Source organism: Chiloscyllium plagiosum, chromosome 14 (genome assembly GCF_004010195.1).
Source record: "Chiloscyllium plagiosum isolate BGI_BamShark_2017 chromosome 14, ASM401019v2, whole genome shotgun sequence".
NCBI lineage: Eukaryota > Metazoa > Chordata > Chondrichthyes > Orectolobiformes > Hemiscylliidae > Chiloscyllium > Chiloscyllium plagiosum.
Window position 1 is genome coordinate 41,896,636 of NC_057723.1, and position 19,253 is coordinate 41,915,888.

General features: G+C 39.9%; 1 long non-coding RNA gene and 1 pseudogene across 1 annotated transcript in view; one reads left to right on the forward strand and one right to left on the reverse strand.

The window, feature by feature from the left end:
• The first annotated feature begins 585 nt into the window (after positions 1-585).
• LOC122556994 lies at positions 586-960 on the forward strand (annotated as a pseudogene).
• Positions 961-5,230: 4,270 nt separating this feature from the next.
• LOC122556678 overlaps positions 5,231-19,253 on the reverse strand; it is a 56,271-nt gene continuing 42,248 nt past the window's right edge. The window contains exon 3 of the long non-coding RNA XR_006313607.1: positions 5,231-7,323. This is a non-coding gene — a long non-coding RNA (uncharacterized LOC122556678). The remainder of the gene's footprint in view (positions 7,324-19,253) is intronic.

Genomic DNA, 19,253 nt, shown 5'->3' on the forward strand with positions numbered 1-19,253 from the left:
GCGTGTTCTTTCAATGAAGCAATAGGAGAAGATATTCAGTCTCAAACTCTTAGTTTATTTTAGCAGTAAGTGGATAACGTATACTGAGCTCTGGGTCTAGGTCTTCCCATCCCTGAACAACAGCAAAGTGTGTCAGTTCACGAAGTCCGACCTATTCCTATCCCTGACCCAGTCTTTTATACAGTACAGAACGTCATTCAATCACTGAGGTGGGATTGTCTTCTGATTGGCTGTTGATCTGACTCCATTGTCCGCCTTCTCACGTTCCTGGATGTCTGACCCCATGTGACCTCCTTCTGCCCGCCAAACAGTCTTCACGTGACCTCCTCTTGCGCGCAAAACAGTCTCCACGTGACCTCCTCTTGCGCGCAAAACAGTCTCCACGTGAACTCCTCTTGCGCGCGAAACAGTCTCCACACATCCCGTATCTGTATGCACAGGGCGGTAACACCCTTGTTGTTTATCTCGTTCCCCCGACCGCAACCCACCAAGCCATATATTTACAGTACCTTCCATGTTTTACCTTAATTTCACCTTCATATCTGTAATAACCTGATGCCAGTGAAATAAGAAAAATCCCTCGAAATGCGAAGAATTGCGCTCGCATTGCCCGGAAAATTGTGGTACAAAGCCGCGTTTACAAGCTGTAAACCTGGCTTACTGAACCAGAGAGAGGACACTACCCTACTGAAGATTGAAGGTGTTTATTGCCACAGAGAAACAAAATTTTACCTCGGCAAGAGATCTAATTAGGTCTACAAAGCAAAGAACAACACTGTTACTCCTGTTGGTAAACCAAACAAGACTGGTATCATTTGGGGTAAAGTGACCCGTGATCATGGAAACAATGACGTGGTGCGTGCAAAGTTCAGCAGTAACCTGCCCACTGAAGCTATTGGGCATAGAATTCATATGGCGCTGTACCGTCAAGCATCTAAAGCACAGCTGTCCATAAATTAACAATACATAGTAAAATGATTATTAAAAATGTTTCCTGAACGTTGAGCCATTTGTGTTTTCAAATCCCATGTTATGCAAAACAATGGCATGATCTTTGAAGCTATTCCAGTTGCTTAGCCTTTTTGAATACGTTAGAAGTTCAATGGCCTGAAAGGTTTCAGGTGCATTGAGACTGTTAGCACTTTGGTTAGTTATAATGCTGGTCTCAATACCTTTAATTTGAAAAAATCACTAATAAAATTGCTATCAAGCTCTAATGATGTCAAATAGCATAATATAAAGTGATTGTAGGCATAAATTTAATGCAAATGCATTACATGTTTTTGCATAGAGGTGAGTGGTCCAGTAATATTATAATCGAAAACCCCTGAATAAAAATCCATGCTTTTTCTTTCTACGTTCCACACTCCTATGTAGTTTAATAACTGGCAAAGCAATTCATAAACTGCAAAAGAACGCATAGTGCCTTCCAGTCTGCATGTGATACATTTCTATTAAAACACAAGGATGTAATGGGGTGTAGAGTAACTTTGGTTGAGATGAGAGTTTGGCTGCCGCTTATGCAATACATCCTCTCAATTACACTGAATGAGTCATTCACAGTGCAAATCACCTGACTCTATCGTGCGACTAGTCCAGATCAAATGCAGCCTATTATTACCTGCAGTAAAATGAGAATCATATGATCATCTTTCCGAAAAATTCCAGTGACAGTTTCTGATCTCACGTTAGGAAGAGGCTATTTCTACATTTGCTACACCTCAGTACTTCACATATTATTTCAGATTTGAACTTAATTGTTTCAGAAGAACATTAGCGATTTGCCAAAAAGGTATTGAAATCAGAGGATGAGACTTAGAAGCTTCCATTTGAAATAATGATATTAATATTTACTAAGAGAAATTTATTTTGTAATTCTCAAATATAGCTGACTTGTGCCAGTCCAATGTGTGATGTAAGTGCAAAATTTTATAATGGATTTGTATTGCAGCTGTTGGTCTCTGAATGGTTCTGGCCAGGCAGTACCCTCGTTATATTACATGGCTCCTCCCTGGATCAATTGCTACTTCTTTGCTCAGCAGAGAGTTCCAAGCATGTGTGATTATACACCACCAGCTGAGTTTCCTTCCAGCTGTTAAAAAAATAAGTTTACGTCTTCTTTTTCGCAACCTCAGGACATTCTAAAGCACTTCACAGCCAATTAATTACATTTTAAGCGTGGTCACTGTTGTGAAGTAGGAATGTAACCATCAATCTGGTGCACATCAAGGTCCCAAAACAGCAATAAAATAAATATGCAACTAATCTGTTTTGTGTTGCTATTGATGGTGAGTACACTGGTAGGGATCCCTGCACTTTGTGGTAAACATTAAGGATCTTCTGCATGAATCTGAGAGAGCACATGCAACCTCAGTTTTATGTCTCATCTGGTAGTAGCATCTCTAACAAAGCAGCACTTCCTCAATTCTGCTATTTTGCACCCAAAGTCACTCAGAATGCTACCAAAGAAGGTCTGTGGTATTACTCATTGTGGTTTGGCTGTATAAGAAAGGAGGATGAATGTTTGAAAAGGAATAACGATAGGGGATTAGATAGTTAGGGGAACAGAGCAGGATTTTATTTTGGCGCACTGTGCCAGGGTCACTGATCTCCTGGAACAGCTGGTAAGCATTTTAAGGTTGCTACTTAGAGTTCACAGTCCATATCAGTGCTACTGACTTAGGTAGAAAGAGGGACAAGTGTCTTTAAGTAGCACTTATGGAGCAAAGAAAGAAATTAGAAAAAAAGGAACTTAAAGATAGTAATCTCTTGATTACATTAAATGTCATGCATCAGGGGGTATGGAAATAGGAGAATAGCAGAGATGGAAGATGATGCAGGAGGGAGAATTTTAATTTCTTGAGCCTTGGGACCAGGGGAGATGAGATTTTCTGGCTGACAGTTGCTCTGAACACACTTACTTACAGTTCCATTGAGTCTCAAATATCTTGCCTCACTGCTTGAGAAGACAACTGTGTAAACACAACTAATAATGAGTTCTAGTCACTTATGTTTTAAATTTGTAATAATTCCTTCCATAGCTCTTGGTTTACAGAAATATATTTTTCCCATTTTGTTACACTATCCAAATTAAAGAAAAAAAATTATGTGATCTCTATACATTGAGGCATGTAGGAAATGAAGTGGAACCTTTGCTGAGCATTGGCACATTAGAGTTAGAGTGAGAAGATCATAGCAGATAGTGAAAAGATTTCACAATGTGAGGTTGGGAAATTGGATGGGGTCAGAGGAAGGTATCTGGAGGATATTGGTATGTAAGATTTGTTGAAGCTTGCAAACTTTGGCACCTGAATGGATGAAAGAAGTTTTTGTTAACTTGTTAGGTGATGTAAAGGATGAAATGGAACTGTGGACCGGACAGGACGAAAGTGTTTGGTACACTTGCTTTTATTGGTCAGTGTATTGCTGAGTACAGAATTTGGGAGGTCATGTTGTGGCTATGCAGGAAGTTGGTTAGGTCACTTTTGGAATACTGTGTTCATTTCTGGTCTTCTTCCTATAGTAAAGATGTTGTTAAACTTGAAAGGGTTCAGAAAAGATTTACAAGGATGTTGCCAGGGTTGGAGGATTTGAGCTATAGGGAGAGGCTGGGGCTATTTTCTCTGGAATGTCTGGTGACTTTATCGAGGTTTATAAAATCATGAGGGGCATGGACAGAGTGAATAGTCAAGTTCTTTACCCCAGGATAAGGGAGTCCAAAACTAGAGGGCATAGGTTTATGGTGAGAGGGGAAAGATTTAAAAGGCACCTAAAAGGCACCTTTTTCACACAAATGGTGGTGTATGTATGGAATGCACAGCCAGAGGAAGTGGTGGAAGCTGGTACAATTACAACATTTCAAAGGCATCTGAATGGATATGTGAATAGGAAGGGTTGAGAGAGATATGGGCCAAACGGTATCAAAGGGGGTTAGATTAATTTAGGAAATTTGGTTGGCACGGATGAGTTGGACTGAAGGGTTTGTTTCCATGTTGTACATCTCTATGACTCTATGACAGCGTGGAGATAGAATGAATCAATGCTGCAAATGGAGATGTTATGTGTAGCATATGATGTTGTGCATGAATATACGAGTGCATCAAGTGCAGTGGTTTGTGGAACATGAAATTTCATTGCAGGTAACAGCAATCATGGACAAATCTGAAACATAAGAGGTTGAATTTCAGTTGAAGCTTGAGATATTTGCTGAGAAAAAAAGTGACTGTGAAAAACATTTTGGGAGACACCTGATTGCATGTGAGAAAAGAAACAAGAAACAATGAAGGTGATCAAGGTAAAATAGACAAATGGAAGTCTTGATGCCAAGAAGAACAGAACCTCTTCAAGAAGGACATTCCCAGATGAGAATTGGCAGCAAATTACAAAACTACATGTTGTATCACCAAGTGAAATATCTAGCACAAATAAAGAGCAGCCAGTGGAGTTGGCATCAACAAAATAAAGACTCTAAATCTAAATCTAAAATACACCCGCAGCAGAACTCATGGGATTATGGCTTACAGGAACTCCCTGCAGAGGTAAACGTTTTAATCAGCAGCAGCAGAATGGGCTGTCATTCGTTCTAAAGATGTCCTTTCAAGTACAGCAAAAACTATGACGAATTGCAACTTTGGCAAGGGTGCAGCCATACTAAGAGATCTAAGCTTTCTATTTAGCATAAAATAATTGAGAGAGCTGCTTTTAATAAGTCAGAAACTTAGTAATAATACAGCAAAAAACAATAAAGGGTGAATTTTATTCAAAATTCTTGTGCATGTTATTTGAAGAAAATAATTTAATTATTTTGGCTTGGATAGTGAAAAACTTTTAATTTCTTGAGCCTTGGGACCAGGGGAGATGAGATTTTCTGGCTGACAGTTGCTCTGAACACACTTACTTACAGTTCCATCGAGTCTCAAATATCTTGCCTCACTGCGACTGGAAAACTAACAAAAAGATTTCAATTTTGAAATATCCATTCAATTAGGGTAGGATTTCATTAACAATTAATTTTAATTTGTTTAGCCCCATTTCTTATACTGCCAATTATACAAGTTGGGCTACCCATCCTAAGTCTGGGAAATAAAGAAATGAAGGTTAAAAATAAGATCTAAAATTTAAGATAAAATGTTTTAATGAAGTCATATGTTGAAGATATTTGCCCTATGAACATGTGTACAAAATAAGGTAGATATTAAAGCTGAAAACCAGACCATAATAATTTATTTGAAATGTTTCTTATTTCCATTAGATTTCATTCAATAATTCACTTGATTAATTTCTTTCACACAATTACATTAATTAACAATTATCTTCCCACAAATATGAAACACAAATACTTCAATTCACACAAAAGTTTATCCACAAAAAGATCATTTGAGAAAAATATATTTTATTTATTTTACTTGCTTCTATCTAGTTTAATTATTCATACAAATCATTTCCTACATCCTCAGTAGCATTCTCAAAATCCACCACATCAAAATTTACATCTGCACATATTTCTTTGGTAGGAAATTTGTAGGTGGTATGTTCTCATGTGTTTGCTCTTTGTTCATCTAAATGGCAGAAGTCACAGGTGTGGAGGGTGCGGTCGAAAGAGACTTGGTCACTTGCTGCAGTTCATTTGTAGATGATACACACCGCTGCTAATGTGCACTGGTGATAGAGGAAGTGAATGTTTATGATAGTGGCTAAAAACTGCTTTGATGTAGTGATAGGAGCTGCACTCTTTCGGATAAGTAGAAAGTATTCTATCACATTCCTGATTTGTGATATGTGGATAGAGGGCATGTTATGGGGAGTTAGGAAATGAGTTAATTACTGCAGAAATCCCAGCCTTAGACCTGCTCTTCCAGTTACAGCAATTAAATGGTTGGCCAAGTTAAGCTTATGGTCAATGATTATGCCTAGAATATCGATGGTGGGGAATTCAGCAATGGTGCTGGTATTGAATATCAAGGGGAGAAAATGGGATTTTCTCTTGTTAGCGATGACCATTTTCTGGCAATTGCATGATACTTGTCACATATCAGGCTAAGCCTGAATGTTGTCCAGTTCTAGCTTCATTTGGGCCTTTGCTGCTTCATCATCTAAAAGTTGCAAATAATATAGGGAATCTAATCTAAATCTAAATATGGAATGCTGTGAAAGTATTGACAAACATCCCACTTCTGATATTATAACTGTGAAAAGATTATTAATGAAATAGCTGAAAAATGTAAAAATGAGTGGACCAAAGGTTAAACCTTGAGATTTAAGATAATTGACCTCAACAATTACAGCAATTTTCTTTGTGCAAGACACGATTCCAACCAGTATTGAATTTTCCTCAATTTGTCTTGGCTATTTTTTCTAGGGGTTTTGATTCCATAATTGTTCAAATGCCTTGGTGTTAAGAATAATTACTCTCACCTCATCTTTATAATTTGCATTTTTATCCATGTATGGTCCACTTTCACAATGAGATCTGGTTGGCTGGCCAAGGCAGAACTCAAACTGAGCATTGATGTGTAGGTTGTTGCTGAGTACTATTTATTGTGCAGTAAATTGATCAGGTGCTAATGGGTCACACTGGATTTGTCTTGTCTTTTGTGGGCATGATATAGCTTGACAATTTTCCATGTTGGGTAAATGCATGTGTTGTAGCTGTGCTAGAACACCTTAAAAACAGGCACAGTTAATTCTAGAAGTCAAGTCTTCAGTAGGAGAACTGATATGTTAGCAGAATACATAGATTTTTGCTGTATCCATTTAGGGGTGAATATTGGTGAGGACTCATTTCTTTTCTGCACATGGGATATTTTATATCCAAAGGAATGGGCAAATGAGTTTAACAACTCATCCAACAGATCAAACATCCAAAGGTCAGACTCCCTTGGTACTGAACACTCAATTTAGATTATGTATTATCTATCTGGAGAACGACTTAAATTTCTAACTTAGAGATCAGGGAGACGCCATTAAGCCAAGACAGACACCTAATACTGATGATGGGCTTAAGTTGCAAAGGCATTTTCTGCTTATTTAACTGCAATACCTAATTATTTTTCATCAGTGCTTGACAACAGTATTTGTGCTACCTAGTCCCACATTTATTTCCATGTTGTTAAACATATTGGTGTTATGACCAGGAAAGGAGGGGTGGAATGGCTTCCTATCTTTTCCTTCTCATTTGGTTTTAATAGATGTACTGAACTTCTGAAGAAAACAAATTTGCCAATGCGTGTTTGTAATTAACTGTTTACATGGTAGTTGTAAAGATTCGACCAGTTTTGTTTTCCATTTTTAAGTGCAAGGTCAGGTTTTTGTTCTGAAGCCAACCTGGAAAAAAAATTAAAAGGTTAATACAGGCCCCAAAAATGCAAAAGCAAATCCACACACACGAACGCATATTCGAAGTAGAGATCAGTATATTTAGCCAAATGCAAAGTCGTGAACAAAATAAAAGAAATAATTCACAGTTTATAGCTGGCAGTCTGATCTGGCTGCAGATTTCACAGGCTTTTATTTCTCAACCTTTTATTATATTCATTCATTGATTATTGGTGTTGCTATTAGGGGAGCTATTAAGACTTAACCAAATTGCCATAGGTCTGGAGTCATTTGTAGTTTAAATCAAGAACATATGACAGATATCCTTGTCTAAAAAACATAAATGTACCAGACTTTTAAAAAGATAATCAACAATAGTCACATGGTTACCATTAGTTAGCTTTTAATTCCAATCTTTATTGATTTCAAATTTCACCACCTGCCACAGTAGGACTCAAATCCATGTTACCACCATGACATTGCCTTTCTCCCTTTGAGATGATGTCTTAAAATGTACTGGAATGTCTCTTTTTCTTCTGGAAAATTGTTGTAGAAATTGAACGGCTTTACCTGTGGAACTTTGTCTGCTTGCAGGGATGTAAACATGGTTCAAAACTCAGCAAACAAGGCTCAAAGCTTAGCTTTTAAATTGGAGAGAGAGAGAGAGAGAGAGAGAGAGAGAGCTCAGCAGCTTGTATCACTGTTCAAATTCAAATCCAAGCATATTATCAAAGGTTGTATCATTTGACCTCTCTCTGTGTTAGTTATATAATCCCAATGAAGAAAGGGACTGGATTAGGCTAGCCTTACCTTTAGCCGTTCTCATAAAACTCAGGTGATGAATTATTAATATACAGGCAATTAGCTCATTATTCTATCTTGATGAACTAGGATGAAAAGCTATCAAACCTTTTGTGGTTATTATTGTTCACATAGGGTCCTGGAGACAATACGTCTGATGCTGCAATCAGTTTTGGCCATCTAGATATTGGTAATTTGCAATTTCAACTGAAAAGTTCAGTATGTGAAAACAACTGATGAGATAACAAATTAATATAAGAAACAAGCACTTCTGTAGAGCAAAAGGACACAGACATTTAAAAATCAAGACATAATTTGCATGATTGGGTTCACCCTTTCAATTTTAAATTCATACAAACCCATTTTTATTACTTGTACTTATATAAAACATTATTGTTTCAATCATGAAGGAAAAAAATTATGAAGCTTCTACATCAGTTGTTACATTATTTTTCATTTTTCAATGATCTCTTACTTATGTAATACTGAGATCAATAGGAATATTGACATTACTGCATAATTTTAAAAGATAACAGCTTGAATTATCACAAACAAACAATGTTCGCACATGCTGACAATTACCTCATCATATTTAATTCTGTTCTAACAAACAACACCTGTGTATGGCACCAATTACCTCATTGTACTTTTAGTTCATCTAAAAATACTGCACTTTCAGATAGAATTTGTTCTGAGATTATTAGACTCAGCATTCAATGACACGGGACCATCAAGAGCCAAGAAGCTCAAGGATCAATGGAAATTCATCCTTAGGTTTTAACAGCATACTTGGTGTGAGCTGTTGCAGCTGATCATGTTTCCACAAGAGGCTTACTCAAATGTAGAGATGGAATGTCAAATCTTTACAATGGTGTAATGGGTAGGCCTGTGTAAGTGATTTGGAAAATTATGCTTGGCTCAATTTCTGTACACCTGTAATGTGGAAGGTTATGCTTCCATCAGATCAGTAAATAAGGAATTTATTAACAATTTTCATATCACCTCTTAAAACAAAGATTAAACATATAAAACATTGTTTATGCTTTTAGTAATTCAATTGAAATCAAATGAGTCTGAAAGACTGTTAACTATTTAATTGAACACTATGTCATGTTCAAGAGCAGTCTGTTTCATCACTGCTCAAGTTCCCCAATACCATCTTTGCCTTTATTTATAATTACTTAATTGAGAATAAAATAAATAAATGTATTTTAAAAAGTGCAAGATAATTCAATGAGACAGAGCCTAACTTAAAATAGAAAAGCTATGAGACAGGTTTTAAGAGATAAGATTTACTTTGAGCATTTACAAAGGTACTACAGCATAATGGCTAAAATTCTGATGGACTGAATAGTGCTTTCCTGTCCCTGATGTACTTTCACGTTCTGGGGTTACTATGTTGAAAATGAAAAGTTATTACCTATCTCACCATACACTTGGATATGATTCAGAAGTACTGTATGTCATTATCACAAAAACACAATCATTCCACAGTAGCCAAAAACCAGCCTCTGTCAGAGGAGGACAAGCTCACTCTTTATACACTTCAAGTTCCCTATTGGATGCTTTTGACTTTTCTCAGTGTGTTGATTCTGTGAAATCTTGCCAGAAAGCTGAAAGGTTTTGATTTAACAGGAAGGAGATCTCATCAATTGGTTCTGGGAAAGAATTATGATAGGTCATGAATGAAAAATGGTAAAATGGGAGCAAACAATATAGCAAATGAAACTATGGCTGGGATTTTCCCATTTGATGTTTTAAATTTCCAAATTTGTGGCAAGCAACTTTCTTGGTGTTATATCTGCCATGGACCAGGGTGAATCATCTTATCTTATTATTTATGCAAGTGCGGTGTGGGCACATTACTTGGTGAGAGGTACAGAAATATTCACCACATCTGGGACCTTCCAGATTCTTGTGCCATATTTACACTAACAACCAATTTTTCTGTTGAACTCAAAATGTGCCACACTTACACTTACAAGATGGTATTTAAAAGCAAGGATATAGGAGAAAGTGAGGACTGCAGATGCTGGAGATCAGAGTCGAGAGTGTGGTGCTGGAAAAGCACAGCAGGTCGGACAACATCCGAGGAGTAGGAGAATCAATGTTTCGGGCATAAGCCCTTCATCAGAAATGAGGCTTGTGGGCGGGGGGGCTGAGAGATAAAAGGGAGGGGGATGGGATTGGGGGGAAGGTAGCTGAGAATGTGATAGGTAGGTGAAGGTCAGGGAGAAGGTGATAGGTCGGAGAGGAGCGTGAAGTGGATAGTTGGGAAAGGTGATGAAAAGGCTATGAGTGTGGTGCCAAGTTGGAGGCTTGGGACTGGGGAAATGAGGAAACTGATGAAATCTATATTGATCCCCTATGGTTGCAGGGTCCCAAGGAAAACATGAAGCATTCTTCGTCCAGACATCGGATGGTTAGGATTTGGTGACGGAGGACCTGCATGTCCATGGTGGAGTGGGAGGGGGAATTGAAGTGTTCAGCCACGGGCCGGTGAAGTTGGTTGATGTGGGTGTCCCAGAGATGTTCTCTGAAGTGATCCACAATTAGGCGTCCTGTCTCCCTGACGTAGGGGAGAGCACATTGGGTGCAATGGATACAGTAGATGACATTGGTGGATGTACAGGTAAATTTCTGTTGGATGTAGAAGGATCCTTTGGGGCCTTGGACGGAGGTAAAGGGAGTAGTGTGGGTGCGGGTTTTGCACTTCCTGTGGCAAGGGGAGGTGCCGGGAGTGGGGTGTGGGCTGGTGCGGGTTGTGAATCTGATGAGGGAGTTGTGGAGCAAATGGTCTCTCCGGAATGCTGATTGCTGGAGGACATTGTTGACGATGTGGGAAGTGAAACTGCGATCTTGGAGCAGGAGACTATCTAGGATTTTCTAAGGTAAAATTGGTCATCCTGGAAACAGATGTGGCAGAGGCAAAGGAATTGGGAATAAGGGATAGTGTTTTTTACAGGGGGTAGGTTGGGACGAGGTGTAATGTAGGTATCTACAGGAGTCTGTAGGCTTGTAGTAGATGTCCGTGGTTAGTCGGTCGCCGGAGATGGAGATGGAGAGGTCCAGGAAGGGGAGGGAGGTGGCCGGGATGGTCTAGGTGAATTTGAGGTCAGGGTAGAAGCTGTTAGTGAAGTTGATGAACTGTTCAACCTCCTCCTGGGAGCACGAGGTAACGTCAATACAGTCACCAATGTAGCGGAGGAACAGGTAAGGCGTGGTGCTGGTGTAACTGCGGAAGATAGACTGTTCCACGTACTCAATAAAGAGGCAGGCATAGCTGAGTTCCATGCGGGTGCCCATGACTACCCCTTTGGTTTGGAGGAAGTGGGAGAATTGGAAGGAGAAGTTGTTACGGGTGAGGACCAGTTCAGCCAGGCGGATGAGGGTGTCGGTGGAAGGGTACTGGTTGAGATGGCGTGAGAGGAAGAAAAGGGGGGGGGATTGGAGGCCTTAATTGTGGTGGAAGGATGTGTACATGGACTGGATGTCCATGGTGAAGATGTGGCATTGGGGGCTGGGCAAATGAAAATCCTGGAGGTGGTGACAGGCATGGGTGGTGTCCCGAACATTGGTGGTGAGTTCCTGGACTATGGGGCAGGACAGTGTCAAGGTAGGCAGAGATGAGTTCAATGGGACAGGAGTAGGCTGAGACAATGGGTTGACGGGGAAGTAAGGTTTGCGAATCTTCGGTAGGAGATAGAATCAGGCAGTGTGGGGTTCACGGACAATGAAGTTGAAAGCTGTGAATGGAAGATCCCCAGAAATGATGAGGTTGTGGATGGTGTGGGCGAAGATGGTTTGGTTAAGGGAGGTGAGGTCATGGTCGAGAGGACAGTTGGAGGAGGCGTCTATGAATTGGCACCTTGCTTCAGCAGTGTAGAGGTCGGTGTGCCAAACTACCACTGCTCTCCCCCCTTGTCTGCGGATTTGATGGTGAGGTTGGGGATGGAGCAGAGGGAGTGGACAGCTATGCATTTGAGGGCGGGAGGTTGGAATGGGTGAGAGGGGTGGACCAGTTGAGGCATTCAATGTCATGGTAGCAGTTAGAAATGAAGAGGTCAAGGGTGGGTAACAGGCCAGAATGAGGTGCCCAGAGGGATGGGGTGTGTTGGAGATGAGAGAAGGGGTCCTCGGTAGGTGGGTGGGTGTCTTGATTGAAAAAAGAGGGTCTGGAGGTGGTGGAAGAAATGTTCAAGGTTGCGATGCATATCGAACTCATTGATTTGAGAGTGTAGCGGGATGAAGGTGAGGACTAAATCTTCATCCTCAGTGAGGGGGAGGTCTGGGGGAATAGTAAAGACATGGCAGGGCTGGGAGCTAGGATCTGGAGTGGGGCTGGAGCTGGGTGTAAAGGCGGAGACAGTCACTTGAGTGGGCATGATTACAGGGTCAGGAGTGACGTCACCAATAGAAGTGCGCTCACAGTGGGGGCAGAAGTGGGGCTTACAGCAGTGTCCATGGGGAGGAAGTGACATCGGCAAAATATGTCCAGGCAATGCACTTTTTTTAACATGAACAAGATTGTGAAGGACAATAGATTCCTGGTGCGTTCTCTATGGCAATACTTTAAACAGTCAGAATTGACTTAACAATGAATCAGTACCTTTTTCTCATGCAGGATAAATTGTTGCTTCATTTGAAATTGAGGTTTTTGCAACTGTCCTGACAGAATGTTTGCTATTTCAATAGTGTTCAAGTTCTGCACCACCAAAGACCAATGATTGACATTGGTTTCTCCTTCTTTTAATGTTCAGTATTTCTAGCATTTTCTGTTTTCTGTTTCAGAGTTAACAGGTACAATTAGCTAAGCACTGCACAAAACTTTAGATGTGAAATTTCCATACAATAACCAGGCGGCTTCATACCGTAATTACTATAGGCTGAAACTTACAGTGTTTTGGTTAAGTGCCAAAATGTTTTGAAAGGCACAGTATTTTCTCACCATGATATATTAAATTTACGTCATTAACTACTTACCTCACTGCTATATTGGTACTGTAATCTGATTCTATTCCCATTTTACCTTACGCAATTCCCAGAGCAACGTGCTACTCTAAGATTGATGGCACCACCTTTAAAAGCCTGTTGTGCACCCGGGCATGTACTATCAGTCTGGACCTGCAGTTCATGATTCCTAACATTTGATCTGGGCTTGGTGGACAGAGAAATGTAGGTACCCTGCTTTGTAGGCAAGGATCTGGAGGTCCTGCTGGATGGGACAGTGAAAATGCAGGGAATCCTCTTCCTTCAAGGCCAACAGGGGGAGATCACAACACCAGACCATGCCAATGTGGTCCAAGATTGACACCCAGTCAATGCAGTTTAAGCCAGTTGTTGGAATGCAGAGCAATGGAGAAAGAAGGTCAATCTCACCACAGCCCATGTCATTTAGGCCTCTATAAAATCCTACCATATATGTCTTTTTTTAATGTGCGCATTAATTCAGTTAAAACAAGTTTATGTCTTAATCTGCACAGTTAAGCAATCCAACTAATCACCATTGAAAAAAATGCTTGTTACAATACCACAATAATGTATAATTACCTGACTTTATTTGTGGGGGGTTCTCAGCATTAAGAACAGGAAGATTGAGAAATTATTCAATGTCAAAGGAAAATGAACTAATTCCTGAGCTACCAATTGGTATAGAATACATTGCTAGAAGGTGCTCTTGGAGTCTATTTCTTTGACCTTTTACTTGATGATTTTTAAAGTGTTGCTTTGAAATTGAGCCATACCTTTTGATTTGATTTTACAAAAAAATTGTTTCACATGCTATGTCCTGCATTTAATGTATTTAATGCTCATTCCGTTTTGGAATTAGCTTGTTGTCAGAACCATTTAATGCAATCATATAACAATCCTCATTTTGTTTGTGCTACGTTGTAGTTCCATCATGGGAATATTACATTGCACCAAAATTGTTCAACACATATTTACAACTCTACTTAATATTCTCCATTCCAACACTAATGAATTTTCATTTTGCTGAATAACACTTTGATGGCCCAAGGTTATATAGACACCATGTGAAGTACAAGCATTTGTTTCATAAAGACCAACATAGTATTTGTAGTACTTAATCTGCCTATCATGTATCAGAAGTTGCCATTTTCTCAATGACAATTTTACCAAAACAATGGAAATAGCTGTAAATTGGCTGCTTAGTAAATCCAGACAACCTTTGATTAGGCAATAATTAGGGATAACGTTCAGCCTTTAATTCTGTAGTAATTAAAAATCTGCAACCTTGACAATTGTTTACAGCTAAGACTCTTTGCAGATTTCCAATTCAGCCAGACTAAGCTAAAAAAAATTAGGAATAACTTCTAGAAATGAATTCAGGAGATTCCAAAATCTGGTTAAAACCTTATAACACAGAAGAAGGCTATTTGGCTATTGAGCAAATGCTAGGGCAGCTGAAAGCATTTAATTTCAATTTAATCCCTCATCTGACCATTTTCTATATAACCCTACATAATGGTTTTTTTTTATCTCTACACATCAGTTATCTTCAAGTGTGTGTCTAATTGCCTTTTGGAAGTTCCAATAAAATCTGATTTCATCATACTTTCAGGTAGTGTGTTATAAATCATAACAACCTTCTGTGTGGAAAGACTCCTTCATTTCCCCTCTATCTTCTTGCCACTTATTTTAAATCCATGACTTTTGATTTCAAACACACTTGCCAGAGGAAGTAGCTTCTCTTTGAATGGGATCTCTTATAATTCTGAATATTTCTACAAGATTGCCCTTAACCTTCCCTGCGTAAGGAGCATGATCCCAGATTCTTTAATTTCTCTGTGTGTGTGAGACTTAGTTCATTAAAACCCCTTGTCTCACTCCAAAGACTTTATACATTTCTTCAAATGTGGCATAAAGAATTGTACAAATTATACAATTGAGGCCTAACCAGAAATTTGTAAAGGTTTAGCATGACTTTATTTTTGCATTTAATATCCTGAATTAAATATTTCAGACAACTTAATGGATACATCATGCATCTGCTCATTCTCCCTGTCTCCCTCAAAAGTAAAAGATGTGTCAGCCAAATTCATATCACAGTAGACCTACCATTCTTTCATTGCAGGAAGAAAAGAGCCCACATCAGGGCAGAAAGAGTGAAAACAAGTGGTGTGCTGCCTCGCTTTTGGCTCATTACTATTTACAAGGGGACAATGCCGACACTGACCAGCCCTGAGCAGGCCCTATGCTCATATTAGAGGCTGCCCTTGATTTACTATGCCAGAAACCTCTGAAAAAAGGCTATCGCTTTGATTTGACTGAAGTCTCCTGACAACTATGTGAATATCTTGGCTTTGTGTCTGCACTAAATAGCATGGCACAACAAACGTAATGTAAGCCGATGGTCTGAGCAGTCAGGTAGGTGAATGAGTAAGGTCTATCATACCAATCAAAGATTCAAAGCCTGATCCAGTCCGTGGTTGGGTGCATGTCCTTGAGCACAAAGTGTTCTTGCTGCAATATTGCAATGAGCAACTGGTGCAGTCCTACATGCAGCATGGAAGTGCGGAGCATCCTGTAAATGCATTGGAAATTTGCCATAATGATTGGATGCCATTATCTATGGACAAAGATATGTGTGTGGTGAGTGCCAATCAGTACACGTTGAGATGTTTGTGCCTGCTTTCCAACATTTGATCATTTAGAACAAGTAGCAAGTTGAATGCCCACTCCAGTTTCTTTGTTGAGATTTACCGACATCTAGTTTGTTTGGTAGTTTGGTAAGATTAGTGAGGTAAGTTCGGTATTAATGAGGCATTTGACAAATGTTAGTCTCCACTAATTGGCATCATGCTACTGCTTTCCAAGAATTTCTCCACACCTTTGTGAAAAGTATAAAAGATGGGGTAAGATGCTCTTGATCACGAGACTTCAATGTCCCCCAAAGCTGTGCTGCACACATTCATATACCTTGTGCTGTCCCTTTCACCATACTTGTCTCCACTTCTACAAATGCCTGTGTTTCCCTCCCTCAGTCTTGATTCACCCACTCCTTCTGGCAATGAATCCCCCCATGTCCCTACAGGCCTTCCATGAACCTTCCTGAAAGAATGATGGAAGGACTCCCAGGACTGTATTCACTCCAGATCTCTGACTAACTTCATTGAATAGCCCCTAGATATGAACGACCAGATGCCTAACCACTGTCGTTGCAGCTGATGATACATAATGCCTCGACTGAGTATGCAGGCTGTACAGTATGGACCACTGCACATGCCTCAAGCTGTGCTGGCACAGATCACTGGATCATGAGCATCCCAAGTTGATGACTGACTGTGGTCTATATGCAGGCTATGCCTTAACAGCTGCCCCGATTGGCAGCACAACAACAACCACCACCCTCCCCGCCCCATCCCTTCACCTCCCCCAGCCAGGTGATGGGAAAGCTTGTACCCACTTTCTGACATGACCTTTTGATTAAGAACATGCAGTATGTTTGTGCTCAAGCAGCTGGCACATGTTTTAGGTGTTAGATTGATTCTTGTTGTACTGTCAAGATGCTCCCCATCCCCAGACAGATTCCCACTGCAAACCAACCTGCCCTTGTCTACAATAAAGAGCAATTCAGTACAACAATATTAATCTCCTCTGGCTCTGGCTGAAGTGCAATGCACTAACAGGCATGTTGTTAATAGCATGGAAAGACATGGATGCTGCAAGGATGCATTACAGAAAAGCGTTAACTAAGCGAGCCCAAAGAGAGCAACAAGCAGCCCTGAGATGCATGCAGCCTGTCCCAATCTATGATCTGGTTGCTTGTCCTTGCGACAGCTTTTCAATTTTCTGGTGCACCCTCCAACATTCTTCCTAAGTGTATCAGTGATGGCCAAGATGGATTGGCACAGGCCAATGCCTAGGATGTCCTGGTTTCCACACTGAGTTTCTTGATGTCTAGCTTGTTTGACAAGTTTAGTAAGACTGGAAGTTGATTATTAATGAGGTGAGTTGGGTTGTCAACAATATGTTCAATTAATTATAATTTCACTTAATTGACAGCTAACTAAATAAAAAAGATACTTATGGCACTGTGGACTCAATACAGTAGGATGAATACATATGATCATAAATAAACACATGATCATAAATAAATTGCTGCATTCCAATTCAACACTCAAACACTCTAACAGCAAATAATGTGAGGCTCCTTGAAAAAGAAACAAGGTTGCTGCTTTGAGGTTGCTTTAGTTGGGGTGCAATATCAGGCTGTTAAGAAATCACATTTGAAAAGTTTGAAGGAATTGATCCTGAGAAAATTATGGAGAATGTTTTTATTACTAGGTGAAGCAGGCATTCTCATCCATTCTTAACTAGAGGAATATAAACACAAAATTAGAAAGGAAAGATAGTGCATGAGAAAGAAATGCAGATAGAATGACGAAAATCCCAAATCCTATTTTATAAATGTGTAAAATGCATACGAATAACTAGGGAAAGAATAGATTGATGTGTGGACCCAAAAGATGTGGACATAGTTGTCAATGTCAGTCAGTCATCAATACTTTGTGTCAGTCTTCACATTGGAAATGAATAATGCAGACATCAGAGTGAAGGACTATGAAATATTAGAAGAAATTAACATAGAGAGGAAAAGTACTGGTGGATTTAGCAAACTTAAAAATGGATAAATCTCAGGCCCAATGAGACTTATCCCAGGCTACTGAGGGAGGCAAGGGAGGAGTTACCTGGAGCTCGGGCAACAATTTTCAAATTGTCTCTGGCCACAGGTGAGGACTGCTATGTTGTTCCATTATTTAAAAAGAGAAGGAATAGATCAAGAAATCACAGGCCAGTCAGTCTAATCCTGGTGGTGGTAAAGTTATTAGAAAGAATTCTGAGGGACAGAATGTGTGCTTTGGAGAGACAGGGAGTAATCAGAAATAGTTAGCGTGGTGTTATTAAAGGGACATTGAGTTTGACAAACTTGAAAGGTTTGAGGTAACACATTTAGAAAGGATTAACAAGGCAAAGAATGACAATATGAACAACAGGACTTTGGAAAGTACTGAAAATCTGAGAGACCTTTGTGTGCATATCCTAAGATAGCTGAAGACAGTAGGCCAGGTAAATAAGATAGTCAAGTAGGCATATGGGATACTTCCCTTTATTAGCCTAAGTACAGAATACAAAATCAAGAAGGTTATGCTGAAACGGTATAAAATGCTGGTTAGGCCACAACTAGGGTGCTGTGTGAAATTCTGGTCACCACATTATTGGAAGAATGTGATTATAATAGTATAAAGAAAATCTACCAGGATGGTGCCTGGGCTGAAGGCTCTGAGATGAGGAAAGATTAGCTACATTGGCAATGTTTTACTCTTGGGAGTGAAGGTTGAGAGAGACCTGATAGACCTGTACAAGGTGATGAAGGGCATATGTAGGATGGATAAGGTGGCACTTTTGTCTTTAGTAGTGGGGTCAATAACAAGGGAGCATAGAATCTGAGGTAATCTTCTTCGCTGTCAACTATACCTCCAATTTTGGTTTCATCTGCAAACTTACTAACCATACCTCTTATGCTCACATCCAAATCATTTATATAAATGACGAAAGGTAGTGGACCCAGCACTGGTCCTTGTGGCACTCTACTGGTCACAGGCCTCCAGTCTGAAAAACAACCCTCTACCACCACTCTTTGTCTTCTACCTTTGAGCTAGTTCTGTATCCAAAAGGCTAGTTCTTCCTGTATTCCATGAGATCTAACATTGCTAACCAGTCTTACTGAAGCCCATATAGATCACATCTACCACTCTGCCCTCATCAATCCTCTTTGTTATTTCTTCAAAAAACTCAATCAAGTTTCTAAGACATGATTTCCCACGCACAAAGCCATGTTGACTATCCCTAATCAGTCCCTGCCTTTCCAAATACAGGATTCCCTCCAATAATTTGCCCACCACCGACTTCAGGCTCACTGGTCTATAGTTCCTTGGCTTGTCGTTACCACCTTCCTTAAACAGTGGCACCACGTTAGTCAGCCTCCAGTCTTCTGGCATGTCACCTGTGACTATCAATGATACAAATATCTCAGTAAAAGGCCTAGCAATCACTGCACTAGCTTCCCACAGAGTTCTAGGGCACACCTGATCCAGTCCTGAGGATTTATCCAA